Source organism: Carcharhinus amblyrhynchos, chromosome 3, assembly GCF_965287045.1.
Source record: "Carcharhinus amblyrhynchos chromosome 3, sCarAmb.v2.hapA, whole genome shotgun sequence".
NCBI lineage: Eukaryota > Metazoa > Chordata > Chondrichthyes > Carcharhiniformes > Carcharhinidae > Carcharhinus > Carcharhinus amblyrhynchos.
Genome location: NC_137326.1, coordinates 76,511,616 through 76,532,409, shown reverse-complemented (window position 1 = coordinate 76,532,409; position 20,794 = coordinate 76,511,616). Strand labels below are relative to the sequence as shown.

The 20,794-nt window shown below is 46.5% G+C and overlaps 1 protein-coding gene across 1 annotated transcript in view; it reads left to right on the top strand.

Moving 5' to 3' along the window:
- The window catches only part of LOC145341409 (erythroferrone-like), an 88,794-nt gene that overhangs the window by 25,237 nt on the left and 42,763 nt on the right, over positions 1-20,794 (top strand). The gene's annotated exons all lie outside the window — the stretch shown is intronic.

The following is a 20,794-nucleotide window of genomic DNA, read 5'->3' as shown; positions in this document are numbered from 1 at the left end:
CACATTGAATGCAGTTCATAGAAGATCCACTAGATTGATTCTCGGGATGAAGAGTTCGTCTTATGAGGAAAGTTTGGGCAGGTAGGGCCTATAATCATTAGAATTTAGAAGAATAAGAGGTGATCTTATTGAAACGTACAAGTTTCTGGGTGGGTTTGATAGGCTAGATGTTGAGAGAATGTCACCCTTCATGAGTGTTCTAAAACTAAGGGGCAGAGTTTCAGTATAAGAGAGTCTCTTATTTCAAATGGAGACGAGGAGGACTTTCCACTCTGGGGGTCATTAACCTTTGGAATTCTCCTCCATAGAGGCTGACGGAGGCTGAGTCAATGAATTCATTCAAGGCTGAGTTAGGCAGAATTTCAAGCTGTAAGAGATATCAAGGATTACGAAGAACAGACAGAAAAGTGGAGATAAGACCCCAATCAGGGCAGTCGTGATCTTATTGCATGGTGGAGCAAGTTCATGTGGTTAAATGACCTAGTCTCATGCCTATTTCTTATTTCTTATGTTTTTTATGACTGGTGTCTTATGGGCTGCGAAAATGTTATACTTTTTCAAGAACAATTGAAAATGAGTATTATTATTTTATAATGTATTGGAGTATGAAACACTTTGATATGGGAGTAGTTAAAGCCGCAATCGCTGTCTCTTCTTATGTAAAAGCAGATCATTTTCAAGAGACGACAGGGGTAAGGGAAAAACAGGGCAGTGGGATTAAATTTGGGTTATTCTGATAAAGAGCCAAAATAATCATGGCCTCCTTCTGTGTTTAAACCTCTGTTGTTTTCTGGTTCTGTGTTCTACATTTCTGAACATCCTAATATCTGAGGTAAAAGCAAATTTCTGCAGATACTGGAATCTGAAACTAAAAGAGAAAATGCTGGAAAATCTAAGCAAGTCTGGCAGCATCTGTAAGGAGAGAAAAGAGCAAATTTTTTGAGTCCATCTGGACTCAAAACGTCAGCTCTTTTCTCTCCTTACAGATGCTGCCAGACCTGTTGAGATTTTCCAGCATGTTCTCTTTCGGCTGTTGTCTGAAGTTCTATATTTCTGTGGTTCTGTGATGCATAGCGGGTAGGTCGTGCCTTACTAACCTTATTGAGTTTTTTGAAAAAGTGACCAAAGAGGTGGATGGGGGTAAGGCAGTTGACGTGGTATATATGGATTTTAGTAAGGCGTTTGATAAGGTTCACCATGGTAGGCTTCTGCAGAAAATGCAGATGTATGGGATTGAGGGTAATCTAGGAAATTGGATCAGGAACTGGCTAGCAGATAGGAGACAGAGGGTGGTGGTTGATGGTAAATATTCGTCACGGAGTTCGGTTACGAGTGGTGTGCCTCAGGGATCTGTTTTGGGGCCACTGCTGTTTGTAATTTTTATTAATGATCTGGATGAGGGTATAGTTGGGTGGATTAGTAAATTTGCTGATGACACCAAAGTCGGAGGTGTGGTAGATTGTGAGGAAGGGTGTCATAGTTTGCAGGAAGACTTGGACAGGTTGCAGAGCTGGGCCGAGAGGTGGCGGATGGAGTTTAATGCGGAGAAGTGTGAGGTAATTCACTTTGGTAGGAATAACAGATGTGTTGAGTATAGGGCTAACAGGAGGACTTTGAATAGTGTGGATGAACAGAGGGATCTAGGTGTATGTGTACATAGATCCCTGAAAGTTGGGAATCAAGTTGATAGGGTTGTTAAGAAGGCATACGGTGTCTTGGCGTTTATTGGTAGGGGGATTGAATTTAGGAGTCGCAGCGTCATGTTGCAACTGTACACAACTCTGGTGCGGCCGCACTTGGAGTACTGTGTGCAGTTCTGGTCCCCACATTACAGGAAGGATGTGGAGGCTTTGGAGAGGGTGCAGAGGAGGTTTACCAGGATGTTGCCTGGTATGGAGGGGAGGTCCTATGAGGAGAGACTGAGGGATTTGGGGTTGTTTTCGCTGGAAAGAAGGCGGCTAAGAGGGGATCTTATTGAAACATATAAGATGATTAGAGGTTTAGATAGGGTGGATAGTGATAGCCTTTTTCCTCGGATGGAGAAAGCTAGCACGAGGGGGCATGGCTTTAAATTAAGGGGGGGTAGTTATAGGACGGATGAGAGGGGTAGGTTCTTTACCCAGAGGGTGGTGAGGGATTGGAATGCCCTGCCTGCTGCGATTGTAAATGCGCCTAGTTTGGGGGCGTTTAAGAGATCCGTGGATAGGTTTATGGACGAAAAGGGATTGGTTTAGGTTAGTGGGTCATTGTTTTTTAACTGGTCAGCGCAACATCGTGGGCCGAAGGGCCTGTTCTGCGCTGTAATGTTCTATGCTCTATGTTCTATAGTTATGTGCTTCTGCCCTTCTGTTGTTCTAGAATACATGTTTCTGTTGTTCCACGTTAAGTTAAAGATGCCACATTAAAAGTTATTGTAAAAAATAAAAGCGCATGGTGTAGGGGGTAACATACTGGCATGGATAGAAGACTGGCTAGCTAACAGAAACAGAGTTGGCAAAAAAAGGATCTTTTTCTAGTTGGTTGGCAAAAATGTAATGAGTGTGTGCCACAGGGATCAGTGCTGGGACCTCAACAATTTACAACTTATATAAATCACTTGAATGATGGGACCAAAGGTATGGTTACTAAAGACTGATAGGTAGGAAAATGAGATGTGAAGGGGGCATGAGAAGGCTACAAAGGGACATGGACAGGTTAAATAAGCGGTCAAAGATCTGACAAATTGAATATAATGTGGGAAAATTGAAATTGCCCATTTTGGCAGGAGGAATGAAAAAGAAGTATATTATCTAAATGAGAGATTGCCGAACTCTGGAGTGCAGAGGGATCTAAATGTTTCACTTCATGAATCACATAAGGTTAGTCACAGGTATAGTAAATATGAATCATAAAAGGTCAGTCGCAGGTACAATAAATAATTAGGAAAGCTGATAGAATGTTATCATTTAGTGTGAGGGGAATCAAAGACAAAAATAAGGAGGTTATGCTTCAGTTATATAATGTATTGGTGAAGGAACATCTGGTCTCCTAATTTGAGGAATGATGTAAATGCATTGGAAGCAGTTCAGAGAAGGTATTTTAGACCAGTACCTGAAATGGGTGGGCTGTCTTACACAGAATATGCTTTTATCCACTGGAGTTTCGATTTGATTGAAACATATAAGATCCTGAAGGGAGTTGTTGATGGTTGTGGACAGGATGTTTCTTTGTAGAAAAATCTAGAACGTGGGGTTACTGTTTAAAAATAAGGGGACAGAAAGGAGGCAAATTTATTTTCTCTCAGAGAATTGTGAGTGTTTGGAATTCTTTTCCTCAAAAGACAGAGTCCTTAAATAGATTATGGATAAGCAAGAGGGTGAAAGGTTATGGGGGTAGGTGGGACTGTAGAGTTGGGGTTAGTTAGATCTATCATGATCTTATTAAATGACAGAGCAGGCTCCAGGGGCCAAGTGGCTTACTCTAATTCCTTTGTTTGTACATACACAAATGGGTCTAGTTCTGTGTTTCTGGGTTTCATGTATCTGTGAGAGAATAGGGTTTAACATAGAAGGAAACTTCATTTCATTGTTAATATATTGATTTAATTGGGTACCTTTCCTGATGTCTGTGGCTCAGTGCATCTGTACAATGAACCATTATATAAATAACCACTTTATTGTTATTACATTTTCATTACAATCTGAGCTTTCCAATAGGCAGAAAGGACTTTCTTCATTGTATTACTGGCCTGAAGATGTCCTCCCTGGCAGCAAGGAGTTATCAGAGTCAAGCCTCATCCAACATGCCTGCTTAAAGACTGTCCAGCATCATCAGGATGAAGCTTAAGAAAGGACTATTACCCCCAAAGGAATAGTACCCCTATCTACACTAAGGCCAGAATGATATGGCTGTTCACGTCAGTAGAGTTTTTCCACCCCTCTGCAGTGGACAGAGATTTGGCTGGGCGCCAAATTCTCCGACCTCGCTGCAGCCAGAGCCTGGCATGAAGGGCCGGTAATCGTGCCCAAGGAGTGTGGAGATCAATTGTCGTATCTTTATCATCAGTACTGGTGAGCTGAACTCACTCGATGTTGACTGGGTCACAGAATTTAGGATCACTCTTGCCTGTTTGTCTCAGTACCAAACTAGATAATGCACCTACCAACTGAGAGCTCTGCAGTCCTTCAGTTCTGACCCCTTATGCATTCCAGTTTCCTTTGCTGCACCATTGACAGCCACGGTATCATCTGCTTCATCCCTAACTGTGGAATTCCCTCCCTAAATTTTTCTGTCCCTCTCACCCTCCCTCCTCCTTTAAGTCACTCTTCAAAAACTATCTTTTTGACCAAGCTTTTGGTCACCTCTCCCAATATCTCCATCTGTGGCACAGCACCAAGTCTGTTGAATAGTGTTCCTCTGCAGCATCTTGGGATACAATACAATGTTAAATGCAGCTTGTTATTGTTGTGCATGTGAAATAATTTAGTCTTACGTACATGAAGCCTTGAATGAAACACACTTGTTATGATGATGGCATGCAGTGGTCATGTGCCAATGTGCTTTACCAAGTCGCAATTTAATGAGGGTTTCAGGCCCCATTGCCGACATTAATGACTTTACATTCCAAACTGTGTCAATAACATGTGATGTTGGACCTAGTTCTTCTCTTAGCGGCTTACATGTCAGCACTGTCAGATGGTACAGGTGGCAACTCTGGATGGACATAACCCTAGAGGCTTCTGCACATGACTTCATAGAATAGAATCATAGAATTCCGACAGTGCAGAAGGAGGCCATTCAGCTCATCGAGTCTGTACCGACTATAATCCCACCCAGGCTCCATCCCGTTGATCCCATGCATTAACCCTGCTAATCCCCCTGACATTAAGGGTCAATTTAGCATGGTCAATCCACCGATTGTGAGGAGGAGTGTGAGGCTGAAGGAGTGTGAGGCTGAAGGAGTGTGAGGCTGAAGGAGTGTGAGGCTGAAAGAGTGTGAAGCTGGAAGAGTGTGAGGCTGGAGGAGTGTGAGGCTGGAGCAGTAGGAGTTTTGGGGAGTGTGAGGCTTGAGGAGTGTGAGGTTTGGGTGTGGGAGGCTTGGGGAGTGTAAGGATTGGGGAGTGTGAGGCTGGGAAGTGTAGGGTTTGGAGAGTGTGAGGTTTGGAAAATGTGAGGTTCAGGGAGTGTGAGGTTCAGGGATTGTGAGGTTTGGGGAGTGTGAGGTATAGGGAGTATGAGGAATGGGGAGTGTTGGGTTTGGGGAGTTTGAAGTTTGGAGAACGTGGGGTTTGGGGAGTGTGAGGTTCGGGGAGTGTGATGTTCAGGATGTGTGAAGCTGGGGGCGTGAGAGGTTTGGGGGAGAGAGGTTTGGGGGAAAGAGAGGTTTGGTGGGGGAGAGAGGTTTGGGGGGGAGAGAGGTTTGGTGGGGGACAGAGGGTTGAGGAGTGTGAGGATTGGGGAGTGTGAGGGTCAGGGAATGTGAGGATGGGGGAGTGTGAGGTTCAGGGAGAGTGAGGTTCGGGGAGTGGGAGGTTCATGGTGTGTGATTTTTTTGGGGGGTGTGAGGTTCGGCGAGTGTGAGGTTTGGGGATTGTGAGGGTCAGGGGAGTGCGAGGTTTGGGGGGGGTGTGAGGTTCAGGGTGTTGAGATTCAGGGAGTGTGAGGCTGAGGGAATGTGAGGTTTGGGGAGTGTGAAGTTCAGGGGGTGTGAGGTTTGCAGAGTGATGTTTCGGGAGTGAGAGATTCGGGGAGTATGAGGTTTGGGGAGTGTGAGATTCGGTGTGGTGTGAGGTTTGGGGAATGTTGGGTTTGGAAACTGTGATGTTTGGGGAGTGTGGGGTTTGGGAAGTGTGAGATTCAGGGGTGAGTCTGGGGGAGTGAGAGGCTTGGGGGAGTGTGAGGTTCAGCGGGTGTGAGGCTTGGAGAGTCTGAGGTTTGGGAGGTTAGGGTTAGTGTGGAGTGTGTGGTTTGGGGATTGTGAGATGTGGGGAGTGTGAGGCTCAAGGGGTGTGAGGTTTGCGGAGTGATGTTTCGGGAGTGTGAGGTTCGGGGGGTATGAGGTTTGGAGAGTGTGAGTCTGGGGGAGTGTGAGGTTTGGAGAGTGTGAGTCTGGGGGAGTGTGAGGTTTGAGGAGTGTGAAGTTCAGGGTTTGTGAGGTTCGGGGAGTGTGAGGTTTAAAGACTGTGAGGGTCAAAGAGTGTGAGGGTCAAAGAATGTGAGGGTCAAAGAATGTGAAGGTTGGGGAGTGTGAGGGTCGGGGAGTGTGAGGGTCGGGGAGTGTGAGAGTTGGGGAGTGTGAGGGTCGGGGAGTGTGAGGGTCGGGGAGTATGAGGGTTGGGGAGTGTGAGGATTTGAGAGCGCTCAGTTTGAACAATCCGAGAATGACATCACTGGAAAGCGGTAGGCAGATTGGTTGGTTTGTAACCGATATTAGGGATTATCTTTAAATAGCTAAAATTGAAATAACTAAACAAGATAACAGTCAGGGAACAAAACTAAGAATATAAAGGAGTAAAGAAAAAGTGAATTTAAGAGCAGGTGGTTAGAAGACTATAAGAAATTACAGAGTGCGAGTTTACATCTCCTGAGGGAATCTAAACATCTGTTTGGGTGAGTACAGTTGAGTAGGTATTTACTATTACAATTGGTTATAACTGTTAAGGTATCATTCTGTAATTCATTGTTTGTAAGAAACATATTCTATAATCACAAAGAGTGGAGAAGATGGTCTCTGGTTTATATTATTTGGAATTCAAAGGATTAATTTAAAGAAGGCCACTTTCTCAATGGCTTCTATGATGGCGATAAATACTTGTCAGCCAGCTATTCCCCATGTTTCACAACTGAATTAAAAAAACGTTAGACATGGCAAGAGAGCGCTAAGCTGTGGTTTGCTCTTCTTGCTCCATGTGGGAGACCAGGAATATTTCCCGTTCCCAGGACCAGCATCACTGCAGGAAGTGTCTCCAGCTATAGCTCCTGGAAGCCCGAGTTTCAGAGTTGGAGTGATGTTTGGGGATGCTGTGGAGCATTCGCAAAGCAGAGAGTATCATGGAGAGCACATATGGAGAGATGGTCACTCCACAGGCTCAGATTCCATAGGCATGAAGGGAATGGATGACTACCAAGCAGAGGAAGAGGGCTAGGCAGGCAGTGCAGGAATTTCCTGTGACCATTTCCCTGCAAAACAAATATACTGCTTTGGATACTGTTGAGGGGAATGGCTTCTCATGAGATAACAGCAGCAGCTAAACTCAGCACCGCAGTTGGTTCTGCTGCACAGGGGAGGAGTAAGAGGAGGAGAAATGCAATAGTTATAGGAGATTCAATTTTGAGGGGAATAGATATACGTTTCGGTAGCTGCAAAAGAGACCCCAAGACAGTACGTTGCCTCCCTGGTGCTAGTGTCAAGGATGTGGCTGCAGGACATTCTGAAGGGGAGAGGGGTGAACAGCTAATTTTCATGGTACATATTGGTACAAACAGCATAGGTGAAAAAAGGTACGAGGTCCTAAATGCAGAATACAGGAGCTAGGAAGCAAGTTGAAAAGTATGACCTCAAAGGTAGTTGTCTCAGAATTACTACTTGTACTATGTGCTAATCAGAATAGAAACAGAAGGATAAATAGGATGAATACAAGGCTGAAAATATGCTGTGAGGGGCAAGATTTCCGATGCCTGGGGCAATGGATCTGGTTCTGGGGGAGGTGGAACCTGTACACATTGGATAGGTTGCACCTGAGCAGGACCAGGATCTTTGGGTGGGTACTTGCTTGAGTGGTTGGGGAGGGTATAAACTGATATGGCAGGCGGAAAAAACAGTAGTAACAGGACAAGGAACGTTAAAAGGACCAGCCTTTAAGTTTTGTACCTGAACACTCGGAGCATTCGAAATAAAATGGCTGAATTAGTTGAAAAAGGTAAATGTAAAAGGGTATGATATAGTTGGGATTATGGACACATGGCTCAAAGGTGACCAAGAATGGGAACCAAATATTGAGGGCCAGTGTTTATGAAGGACAGACAGAAAGGAAAAGATTATGGAGTTGCATTGTTGATTAAAGAAGATATTGATACAATATTGAGGAAATATATTAGCACAGGTGATATGGAATCCGTATAGTTCGAGTTAAGGAACACCAAGGGGCAAAAAAATTTATGGAGTTGGTATACAGACTACCAAACTGTACTGGGAATGTTGGGAATAGCATTAGACAGGAATGTCTGTGAATTTGAGTGATGTCCATCTGCATATAGATTGGGTGAGTCAAATTATTTACAGTACAATAGAGGAGGAATTTCTAGAGTGTACACAGGATGGTTTTCTGGAACAATACGTTGAGGAACCAATAAGGGAACAGGCCATCTTGAACTGGGTAATGTGTAATGAGAAAGGATTAGTTGGTAATCTAATTGTGAGAGAACCTTTGCGGGTGAATGATCATAATATGATAGCATTCTTGATCAAGTGAGATAGTGAGATAGCAGTGGTCAGCGCGTAACGTCCTTGGGGCCCTGAGAGAAAAGGAGACGGCGGATCCTGTCGGATGGTTCCCTGAGCAGACTGTCAGTGTCATCTGGCGGAACGCCTCATCACCAGAACTGACAAACAAGCACCAAGATCTGGCTTGGCTGGTGGTGGGAAGGGCACTCCCCGTCAGATCCTTTATGCACGCTCGAGGTCTCAACATCACCGTACGCTGCCCTCGAAGCAGCTGCAGGGTTGATGAGACGGTCGCACCGATCCTTGTGGAATGTGCCTTTGCAAAGAAGGTCTGGAGTGAGATGCAGTGGTATTTGTCGAGCTTCGTCCTGAGCAGCTCAGTGACACAGGACTCTGTGCTCTACCGGCTGTTTCCGGGGGCGCACACCGAGACAAATATCAACTGCTACTGGGGGGTCATCAACTCGGTGAAGGACGCACTTTGGTCCACCTGAAACTTTCTGATCTTCCAGCTGAAAGAACTGTCCTCGACCGAGTGTTGCAGACTGGCACATTCCAAGGTCTAGGACTACGTGCTAAGGGATGCGCTGAAGCTTGGGGCAGCCACCGCAAAGGCACAATGGGGAAAGGCCACACTATAAGGCCTTTTAACGGAGGCAGACCGAGGGCCCGGGAACTGCAGAATACCCTCGACCTGCGTAACTGTATGCCAATCTGAGCAATACAGCACACAGTAATTTATTGAGGCATGTATATAGTTTTTAAGTATTGAAATGTAATCATTGTAATTAGTTCAAGTCTGTAAATATTGAGGCATGGTTATAGTTTTAAGTATTGAAATGTAATCATTGTAATTTGTACAGATCTGTAAAAATGTCTTGAATCTGCATTGTTTGCAGTTCAAAGCCCTGTACAGTTGCAATAGTTTATTTGAGATTTTTATGAATATAGTATATTTTTGGAAAAAAAAAGTGAGATAGTTGATTCTAAAATCAGGGTCCTGAATCTCAATAAAAGTCATTATGATTGTAAGAGGCACGACTCGGCTATGAGGGACTGGGAAACATTACTGAAAAGAAGGACAGTGGACAGGCAATGGCAGGCATTCAAGGAATGAATAGGTGAACTCCAAAAGTTGTTTATTCCTATTTGGGTGCAAGAGTGGAAAGGGAACTGTGACAAAATCATGGCTTACAAGGGAAATTAGAGATAGTGTTAAATTCAAAGAAGAAATGTACAAATTGGCAAGAAAAGGCAATAGAGGAGTGGGAGCAGTTTAAAATTCAGCAAAGGCGGACCAAGGGATTGTTTAAGAAGTGGGAAATAGAATATGATAAAGCTAGCAGGGGAAAAAAACTGACTGCAGAAGTTTCTATAGGTATGTACAGAGAAGAAAATTGACAAAAACTAATATAGATCCCTTACAGTCAGAAATGGGGGAATCTATAACGGGAAACTAAATTTGTTCTTTGCTTCTGTATTTACAAAGAAAGACATGAATAATGCACCGAAAGTTCTGAGAAACACAAGTTTTAGTGAGAAGTTGAAGGAAATCAGTATTAGTAGAAAAATGGTTTGGGGGAAATTAATGGGATTGCAGGCAGATAAATCTCCAGGCCCTGATAATCTTCATCACAGGGTACTGAAGGAAATGGCCCTGGAATAGTAGATTGATTGGTAATCATTTTACAAAATTCTTTGGGATGGTTCCTACAGATTGGAGGGTAGCTACTGTAAGACCACAATTCAAAAAGGGAGGTAGAGAGAAAACAGGGAACTATAGACCAGTGAGCCTAACGTCAGAAGTAAGGAAGTTGCTAGAGTCCATAATCAAGGATTTTATAGTGCAATATTTGGAATGTTGTGGTATTAGCAGACAAAGTCAGCATTGATTTACAAAAGGGAACTTCTGCTTGACAAATCTACTGATATTCTATGAGGATGCAACTGGTAGAGTTGACCAGGGAGAACCGAGGGACGTGGTTTATTTAGACTTTCAGAAGGCTTTCAAGAAGGTTTCACGTTGAAGATTACTATGTAAAGTTAAAGCACATGAGATTGCAGGTAGTGTCTTGAGATGGATAGAAAGCTCGTCAGTAGATAGGAGCAAAGAGTTGGAATAAATGGGTCTTTTTTCCAATTGGCAGCTAGTGACTAGTGGGGTTCCACAGAGATCTGTGCCAGGACTCCAATTGTTCACATTATATATTAATGAATTGGACAAGGGAACTAAATGTAATATCTCCAAATTTGCAGATGATACAAAGTTGGGTGGGAGGACGAGCTGTGAGAAGAATGCAGAGATGCTTCAATGTGATTTGGGCAAGCTGAGTAAGTGGGCATCTGCATGGCAAATGTGGTATAATGTGAACAAATGTGAGGTTATCCACTTCGGTAGGAAAAATAGGAAGGCAGATTATTTGAATGGGTGAAAACTGAGAGAAGTGGATACTCAGCAAGACCCAGGTGCCTTCATGCATCAATCGCTGAAAGTAAATGCGCAGGTACAGTAGGCAGTAAAAAAGACCAATGGTATGTTGGCCTTGCTAGTGATGCTCCCATCTCATGAAATAATTTTTTAGAAAGATAATTCATTGGCCAATTGGGTGATATTTGATTCTCAGTCAAATGACCTTTTCTTCCCTTTGTCAATTATTTTATGACTAAAAGCAAAAGTGTGTAAAGCAAATAGAAAAAATCATTTTTTAGACATTCCTATGTTTATTCTCCTGGGTTGCACACAATAGTGTAATTGGGATTAATCTGTAATTCCAAGAGACTCTCAGCCAATTCTGAAGCATTGGCATTCCCACCAGGGAATTGAGAAATAGACACCAGTCCAATCATCTTCGCGTTTTACACCAAGAGACCAAGAAAGGGAAAGGGGAAGAAACAACCTTGAATAGGATAGGGTCAAGAAATTGGCTGTGCTCACCTGCTGAGGAAGGAAGGTGGAGTGATGTAGATGAAACTTACAGTGGTTCATGGACCCTAATATTTACTGAGATGAGCATTCTGGTTCCGGGGGAGACAACATGGACAGGAAAGCCAAGAGTACTGCTTCCTCGCTCGTCCGGGGATTAACTCTGTACGGTGTGTTTACTTTTTGTTCCCAGGTTTTCCGCCTGTCAGCTAGTTTAATTAATTGACTTGGCTAACTGTTGGGCATGACTGAGGCACAAGTGGATTTAGTGTAGATGGAGGCAGTGAATAGTGATAAATACAAGGAGTATCAGGAGCTTAAGTGAATTTTGGCGATCAGAGATTATGGAGATGGGGATCGGAGAGATCATGACAGGGCAAGTGATCATGGGGGTCTGAGATTTTTGGATGGGGTTGCTGGTTTTCCAGGGTAGTTTGTTATTGAAATACTCTTGCTGGTCCTGGCCCACAAACTGTGCTGTAAATGCATTTATGTTATGGATCCAGCATTTCTCACTTTTTTTCCTGTTGGGTTTCTCATAACTAGGGGAACAATGAATTCTCAATGACTGAGGAGGCAAGTGATTTCCCATTGAATCCACCACATGCTGCCAGAAAATACGCAGTGGGGGTACGTAGTCAGCAGGACCAGAAAATCCCATTGGTGTCAACAACCTCGCACCTTGTTAAAATGGAAGTTCAACAACAGACCTGATTCCTTGAGAGATTTAATCACCCTTCCTTCATCCTACCTCCATTAAAACTGGAATTAGGCAAGTTCCAAGACGATTTGGAATCAGGGTTGAAATTCTAACTCCCTGACTCGCTCCAAATCCACCCAATTAGGGAGAGTTACAACTACCCTCTTGGTGGCTGATCATGGAGCAGCAAAGATAGGGTATTGGGGAAGCCTGAAATCTTGAACCATCCCATACAAAAACATAAGGAAGATGACTTGAATGCATAGGAGAGCTTGTAAGGGGGAAAAAAGAGGCAAAAATAGTTTCAGCAATTCAGCTAATGTGATGGACAAGGAACCAAGTAGAAAAAAAGTCCTGAAATGTAACTATAAATTCAGTTGTGGTTACTAAAGATGTCCCAGAGATGACTCATGTTATAGACAGCAGTCTGATGGACAAGAGATCTCATACTGGTATGTTGTGGTGAGTGAAAAATGAAGATGCTGTGATACCACAGTGCTATAAACACATGAAATACTCTGGCTATTCCTTGAGCCACCAGAATCATTTGCACAATAGAGGTATAGGTATTTACATCTTGACCTCAATGGCATGGAATTGTGCACCTCAGTGAATTCTCAATGACATGTATTGATGTGGGTCAGAAAAGAAAGGTTTGCATTTAGATAGCACCTTTCACAATCTCTGGGCATCCAAAGGTGTTTTATAGCCAATGAAGTATGTTATTGAAGAATAATCACTGTTGTAAGATCTTGAAATATGACAGTCAATTTGCACACAGCAATAAGAAATTAACTGGACAATTTGTTTTGGTGCTGATGGTTGAGGGATAAATGCTGGCCTGGACACCAGGAAAATATTAATATAATTCTCCAAAATGCTGCCATGGTTAACAGGCAGTTTAACATCACATTGGAAAGTCAGCACCTATAATAGTGCAAAATCCCTTCAGCCCAATGCTAAGTATCAGCCAGGATTCTGTTCTTATTTGGATCAAGCCTTGAACCTACAATCTTGTGACTCAGAGGGCAAGAGAGTTACCTCAGCTGACACAGAGATCACGGTAACAAGACCACAGGTGCAATTTCCCCAAAATTGCACAGAGTGCTGGATCAGGTGAGAAAAGCTGTGTGAAACTCATCAGCTTCCAGACCCCTTTTCTCTCCTGATTTAACCGCATTCAGTATGTAATTTCAAAGTGCTAGTGAGGGTCACACAAGCAGCTCGGAGGCGGGGTCTAAAGTACTAGCAACACTGGGATTCTGAGATCAGTGTGTACTTTTTAAAGTACTATGTGATCTGATGACCATGGGAAAGAAACTCAGATGGAAACCTATTGAAATCAAGTGGCAGTTTTGGCATTTTGGTGCACTACAAAAAAAAGGGACAATTGCTTTTTGAGTTGCAGAGGGACAAATAAAGCAATCTCTGCTGTGGGGAGAAGCAATACAGCTACTGCCGTGGGGACATGGAGCGATTGCTTTGTGTTAACAACCAAGCAGGATGAGAGTGAGAGCTCCTTCTCCATTTGAATAGAAAGAGACAGAAGAGAGGGGAATTTTGGAGACTTGAGAAACAAAAGTTTGCCAAGGTGGACCTTGCTGGTGATGGTCACTCAAACTGAGTGGAAAAACTCTGAAGGACACTGGAGGTTTTGACATAGTGCGGCAGGGAGACATGAACCTATTGGAAAGCTGGGGGTAACTTTCGACGTTTTATTGTAATAATAAACATCTGCCAAAAGCACAGTGTTCAGCAAAATAGGCTGTAGGATGTATTTCAATTTTGTTAGTGAGCTAAGGCGGAAGTACCTTTTCTTTAGTTGAGTACTTTAGTTGCCTGTTAAGTAATGTTTGCCTATGTTGACTTCAGTTTGTTATAGTAAAAGTCTGAAAATGGGAAATCTTGTTCTTCAGTCATTTCCCGTAGTCCATGGAAAATTCACCTCTTTGGAAATACTATCAGTCTGTATGGGGATCATAACAGTTGGCCAAATTGGGAAAAGCAAAGTCCGACCTGCTTGTGCTGTGGCTGACTGAGAAATGAGGCAGGACACCAGAAGAACTCAGGGGATCTTTGCTTCCATCTGATGGACGACACGGACTGACATTATTATTGTTAGGCATCAGAGCCAAAGTATTATTATTCACTTAATGTAGCCACAAAGAATTTGGACTGGGTGATCTCGCTAATTATCTTGTCAAAATCAAAATTCTAAATAAATGTAGTGCTTTTGACGACAATACCCTCCATTTATACTGTGTCTTTGACATGGTGTCTGAACAGGGACCAAGGGATTGACAGACACTGAGCTGGAGGTTAGAGAAACATGCTATTTCTATCTAAAGATATTTGGGCTTGGGCTTGGGGGGGGCGGGGGGGGGGGGGTGTCGGGTGGGGGGAGGGGAGAGAAATTCCACAGTAGATGCCTACTTAGAAGGGCGCCTGTTCAGGAGAGAAGAATAACGTATTCAGACATTTTGAGTGCAGATGATTTCATTTCATACATAACGGTGATTCTCAAGTTAAGGACTGAAAAAGAGTATTGTATGAAAGAAATGCTGAAAGTGATATGTGAAAGAGTTAGTGTAAGCAAACATCCAAACTGTTCCAAAAGTGCGTGCCAATTTACAAACCCACCCTCGAAGCATCATGCCCTTTACTGTATTTGCAATAGTGAGGCTGTTGGCTTTGACCAGGCAGACACAGTCCAGCTGCTCCAGAATGAGTGGCAAAATCTCACCAGTTCCAACACTCTCCATTTTCCACAGATTGTCAGCAATTCTTCTTACTAAATCTCCCTGTGCTTTCCTATTGCTCGTTTTTACAACAATTTTTTTTTAGGAATAACTGAAATATGAGCAGCAATGAAGAACAAAGGCCACAAAAAAGATGATGCATTCATTGTGTAAACACGATCATTGTTGAGATTGGCTAAGACATTGATTGCTGTGTCAAAGCTGGGATCTTCCATTGTTCCGTTCACCTCTTTCTGCATTGAATTTATCCATCTGTGCTTATTAAAATTCATCAGCAAATGTATCAAAAGTTTCAGGAAGTGTAGATTCTTCGCTACTCTCATAATTATAGTCATTTAGTTTTTACAGTGGGACTTGTCTCAATGCCAATCTTTTATTTACATCCCCAATCTTTAAAATCTCAGCAGAGAGGGACTGGTGGGACAGTGGGTCAGACACTGTCCTTTCACACTCTGGGACTGAGTGGGACAGTGGGTCAGACACTGTCCTTTCACACTCTGGGATAGAGTGGGACAGTGGGTCAGACACTGTCCTTTCACACTCTGGGACTGGGTGGGACACTGGGTCAGACACTGTCCTTTCACACTCTGGACAGAGTGGGACAGTGGGTCAGACACTGTCCTTTCACACTCTGGGACTGGGTGGGACAGTGGGTCAGACACTGTCCTTTCACACTCTGGACAGAGTGGGACAGTGGGTCAGACACTGTCCTTTCACACTCTGGGGCTGGGTGGGACAGTGGGTCAGACACTGTCCTTTCACACTCTGGGGCTGGATGGTACAGTGGGTCAGATACTGTCCTTTCACACTCTGGGATAGAGTGGGACAGTGGGTCAGACACTGTCCTTTCACACTCTGGGACTGGGTGGGACAGTGGGTCAGACACTGTCCTTTCACACTCTGGGACTGAGTGGGACAGTGGGTCAGACACTGTCCTTTCACACTCTGGGGCTGGGTGGGACAGTGGGTCAGACACTGTCCTTTCACACTCTGGACAGAGTGGGACAGTGGGTCAGACACTGTCCTTTCACACTCTGGGACTGGGTGGGACAGTGGGTCAGACACTGTCCTTTCACACTCTGGGACTGAGTGGGACAGTGGGTCAGACACTGTCCTTTCACACTCTGGGGCTGGGTGGGACAGTGGGTCAGACACTGTCCTTTCACACTCTGGGACTGAGTGGGACAGTGGGTCAGACACTGTCCTTTCACACTCTGGGACTGAGTGGGACAGTGGGTCAGACACTGTCCTTTCACACTCTGGGACTGGGTGGGACAGTGGGTCAGACACTGTCCTTTCACACTCTGGACAGAGTGGGACAGTGGGTCAGACACTGTCCATTCACACTCTGGGACTGGGTGGGACAGTGGGTCAGACACTGTCCTTTCACACTCTGGGTCTGGGTGGGACGGAGAGTCAGACAGTGACCTTTCACACTCTGGGACTGGGTGGGACGGTGGGTCAGACACTGTCCTTTCACACTCTGGGACTGGGTGGGACAGTGGGTCAGACATTGTCCTTTCACACTCTGGGACTGGGTGTGACAGTGGGTCAGACACTGTCCTTTCACACTCTGGGACTGAGTGGGACAGTGGGTCAGTCACTGTCCTTTCACACTCTGGGACTGGGTGGGACAGTGGGTCAGACACTGACCTTTCACACTCTGGGACTGGGTGGGACAGTGGGTCAGGCACTGTCCTTTCACACTCTGGGACTGAGTGGGACAGTGGGTCAGACAATGTCCTTTCACACTCTGGGGCTGGGTGGGACAGTGGGTCAGACACTGTCCTTTCACACTCTGGGATTGGGTGGGACAGTGGGTCAGACACTGTCCTTTCACACTCTGGGGCTGGGTGGGACAGTGGGTCAGACACTGTCCTTTCACACTCTGGACAGAGTGGGACAGTGGGTCAGACACTGTCCTTTCACACTCTGGGGCTGGGTGGGACAGTGGGTCAGACACTGTCCTTTCACACTCTGGGACTGGGTGGGACAGTGGGTCAGACACTGTCCTTTCACACTCTGGGACGGGGTGGGACAGTGGGTCAGACACTGTCCTTTCACACTCTGGACAGAGTGGGACAGTGGGTCAGACACTGTCCTTTCACACTCTGGGGCTGAGTGGGACAGTGGGTCAGACAGTGTCCTTTCACACTCTGGGATTGGGTGGGACAGTGGGTCAGACACTGTCCTTTCACACTCTGGGGCTGGGTGGGACAGTGGGTCAGACACTGTCCTTTCACACTCTGGACAGAGTGGGACAGTGGGTCAGACACTGTCCTTTCACACTCTGGGACTGGGTGGGACAGTGGGTCAGACACTGTCCTTTCACACTCTGGACAGAGTGGGACAGTGGGTCAGACACTGTCCTTTCACACTCTGGGGCTGGGTGGGACAGTGGGTCAGACACTGTCCTTTCACACTCTGGGACTGAGTGGGACAGTGGGTCAGACAGTGTCCTTTCACACTCTGGGATTGGGTGGGACAGTGGGTCAGACACTGTCCTTTCACACTCTGGGGCTGGGTGGGATAGTGGGTCAGACACTGTTCTTTCACACTCTAGGGCTGGGTGGGACAGTGGGTCAGACACTGTACTTTCACACTCTGGGACTGGGTGGGACAGTGGGTCAGACACTGTCCTTTCACACTCTGGGACTGGGTGGGACAGTGGGTCAGACACTGTCCTTTCACACTCTGGACAGAGTGGGACAGTGGGTCAGACACTGTCCTTTCACACTCTGGGGCTGGGTGGGACAGTGGGTCAGACACTGTCCTTTCACACTCTGGGACTGAGTGGGACAGTGGGTCAGTCACTGTCCTTTCACACTCTGGGACTGGGTGGGACAGTGGGTCAGACACTGACCTTTCACAATCTGGGACTGGGTGGGACAGTGGGTCAGACACTGTCCTTTCACACTCTGGGACTGGGTGGGACAGTGGGTCAGACACTGACCTTTCACACTCTGGGACTGAGTGGGACAGTGGGTCAGACACTGTCCTTTCACACTCTGGGACTGGGTGCGACAGTGGGTCAGACACTGTCCTTTTACACTCTGGGACTGGGTGGGACAGTGGGTCAGACACTGTCCTTTCACACTCTGGGACTGAGTGGGACAGTGGGTCAGACACTGTCCTTTCACACTCTGGGGCTGGGTGGGACAGTGGGTCAGACACTGTCCTTTCACACTCTGGAGAGAGTGGGACAGTGGGTCAGACACTGTCCTTTCACACTCTGGGGCTGGGTGGGACAGTGGGTCAGACACTGTCCTTTCACACTCTGGACAGAGTGGGACAGTGGGTCAGACACTGTCCTTTCACACTCTGGGGCTGGGTGGGACAGTGGGTCAGACACTGTCCTTTCACACTCTGGGACTGGGTGGGACAGTGGGTCAGACACTGTCCTTTCACACTCTGGGACTGGGTGGGACAGTGGGTCAGACACTGTCCTTTCACACTCTGGGACTGAGTGGGACAGTGGGTCAGACACTGTCCTTTCACACTCTGGGACTGGGTGGGACAGTGGGTCAGACACTGTCCTTTCACACTCTGGACAGAGTGGGACAGTGGGTCAGACACTGTCCTTTCACACTCTGGGATAGAGTGGGACAGTGGGTCAGACACTGTCCTTTCACACTCTGGGACTGGGTGGACAGTGGGTCAGACACTGTCCTTTCACACTCTGGGACTGGGTGGGATAGTGGGTCAGACACTGTCCTTTCATACTCTGGGACTGAGTGGGATAGTGGGTCAGACACTGTCCTTTCACACTCTGGGGCTGGGTGGGACAGTGGGTCAGACACTGTCCTTTCACACTCTGGGACTGGGTGGGACGGTGAGTCAGACACTGACCTTTCACACTCTGGGACTGGGTGTGACAGTGGGTCAGACACTGTCCTTTCACACTCTGGGACTGGGTGGGACAGTGGGTCAGACACTGACCTTTCACACTCTGGGACTGAGTGGGACAGTGGGTCAGACACTGTCCCTTCACACTCTGGGACTGGGTGCGACAGTGGGTCAGACACTGTCCTTTCACACTCTGGGGCTGGGTGGGACAGTGGGTCAGACACTGTCCTTTCACACTCTGGGACTGGGTGGGACAGTGGGTCAGACACTGTCCTTTCACACTCTGGGATTGGGTGGGACGGTGGGTCAGACACTGTCCTTTCACACTCTGGGACTGAGTGGGACAGTGGGTCAGACACTGTCCTTTCACACTCTGGGATTGGGTGGGACAGTGGGTCAGACACTGTCCTTTCACACTCTGGGACTGGGTGGGACAGTGGGTCAGACACTGTCCTTTCACACTCTGGGACTGAGTGGGACAGTGGGTCAGACACTGTCCTTTCACACTCTGGGGCTGGGTGGGACAGTGGGTCAGACACTGTCCTTTCACACTCTGGACAGAGTGGGACAGTGGGTCAGACACTGTCCTTTCACACTCTGGGACTGGGTGGGACAGTGGGTCAGACACTGTCCTTTCACACTCTGGACAGAGTGGGACAGTGGGTCAGACACTGTCCTTTCACACTCTGGGGCTGGGTGGGACAGTGGGTCAGACACTGTCCTTTCACACTCTGGGACTGGGTGGGACAGTGGGTCAGTCACTGTCCTTTCACACTCTGGGACTGGGTGGGACAGTGGGTCAGACACTGTCCTTTCACACTCTGGACAGAGTGGGACAGTGGGTCAGACACTGTCCTTTCACACTCTGGGACTGGGTGGGACAGTGGGTCAGACACTGTCCTTTCACACTCTGGGACTGGGTGCGACAGTGGGTCAGACACTGTCCTTTCACACTCTGCGACTGGGTGGGACAGTGGGTCAGACACTGTCCTTTCACACTCTGGGACTGAGTGGGACAGTGGGTCAGACACTGTCCTTTCACACTCTGGGGCTGGGTGGGACAGTGGGTCAGACACTGTCCTTTCACACTCTGGGACTGGGTGGGACAGTGGGTCAGACACTGTCCTTTCACACTCTGGACAGAGTGGGACAGTGGGTCAGACACTGTCCTTTCACACTCTGGGACTGGGTGGGACAGTGGGTCAGACACTGTCCTTTCACACTCTGGACAGAGTGGGACAGTGGGTCAGACACTGTCCTTTCACACTCTGGGGCTGGGTGGGACAGTGGGTCAGACACTGTCCTTTCACACTCTGGGACTGGGTGGGACAGTGGGTCAGACACTGTCCTTTCACACTCTGGGACTGGGTGGGACAGTGGGTCAGACACTGTCCTTTCACACTCTGGACAGAGTTGGACAGTGGGTCAGACACTGTCCTTTCACACTCTGGGACTGGGTGGGACAGTGGGTCAGACACTGTCCTTTCACACTCTGGGACTGAGTGGGACAGTGGGTCAGACACTGTCCTTTCACACTCTGGGACTGGGTGGGACAGTGGGTCAGACACTGTCCTTTCACATTCTGGGACTGGGTGGGACAGTGGGTCAGACACTATTCTTTCACACTCTGGGACCGGGTGGGACAGTGGGTCAGACACTGTCCTTTCACACTCTGGGATTGGGTGGGACAGTGGGTCAGACACTGTTCTTTCACACTCTGGGGCTGGGTGGGACAGTGGGTAACATGCTACCCTTCTTTCTGGAATTGCATAATGCTGTGGCTCAGATGTCATATTTCAAACCTGAGTCTAAAGTCAACACTGTCCTAGATTTATAGAATGAAAGTCTTTGCTAGTTCTACAAGTCCATCTGAATCATTATTATTCCAATTATCCAGCACCAAATTTTCAGTCTTTGCAAGTGCCCTGGATTGATTGTATAGATATGTTATTGTTTGAATCAGAGACAGCATTATCTTTATGTAGCCTTAGTTTATCAGGCAGGAGAATTCCTGGTGGAATTTCCTTGTCACCTGACCTATCAGGTGTATGGTCCAGTATGGAGGGAGCTTTACTCTGCATTCAACATTTCATAGAATCATAGAAACCCTACAGTGCAGAAAGAGGCCATTTGACCCATCGAGT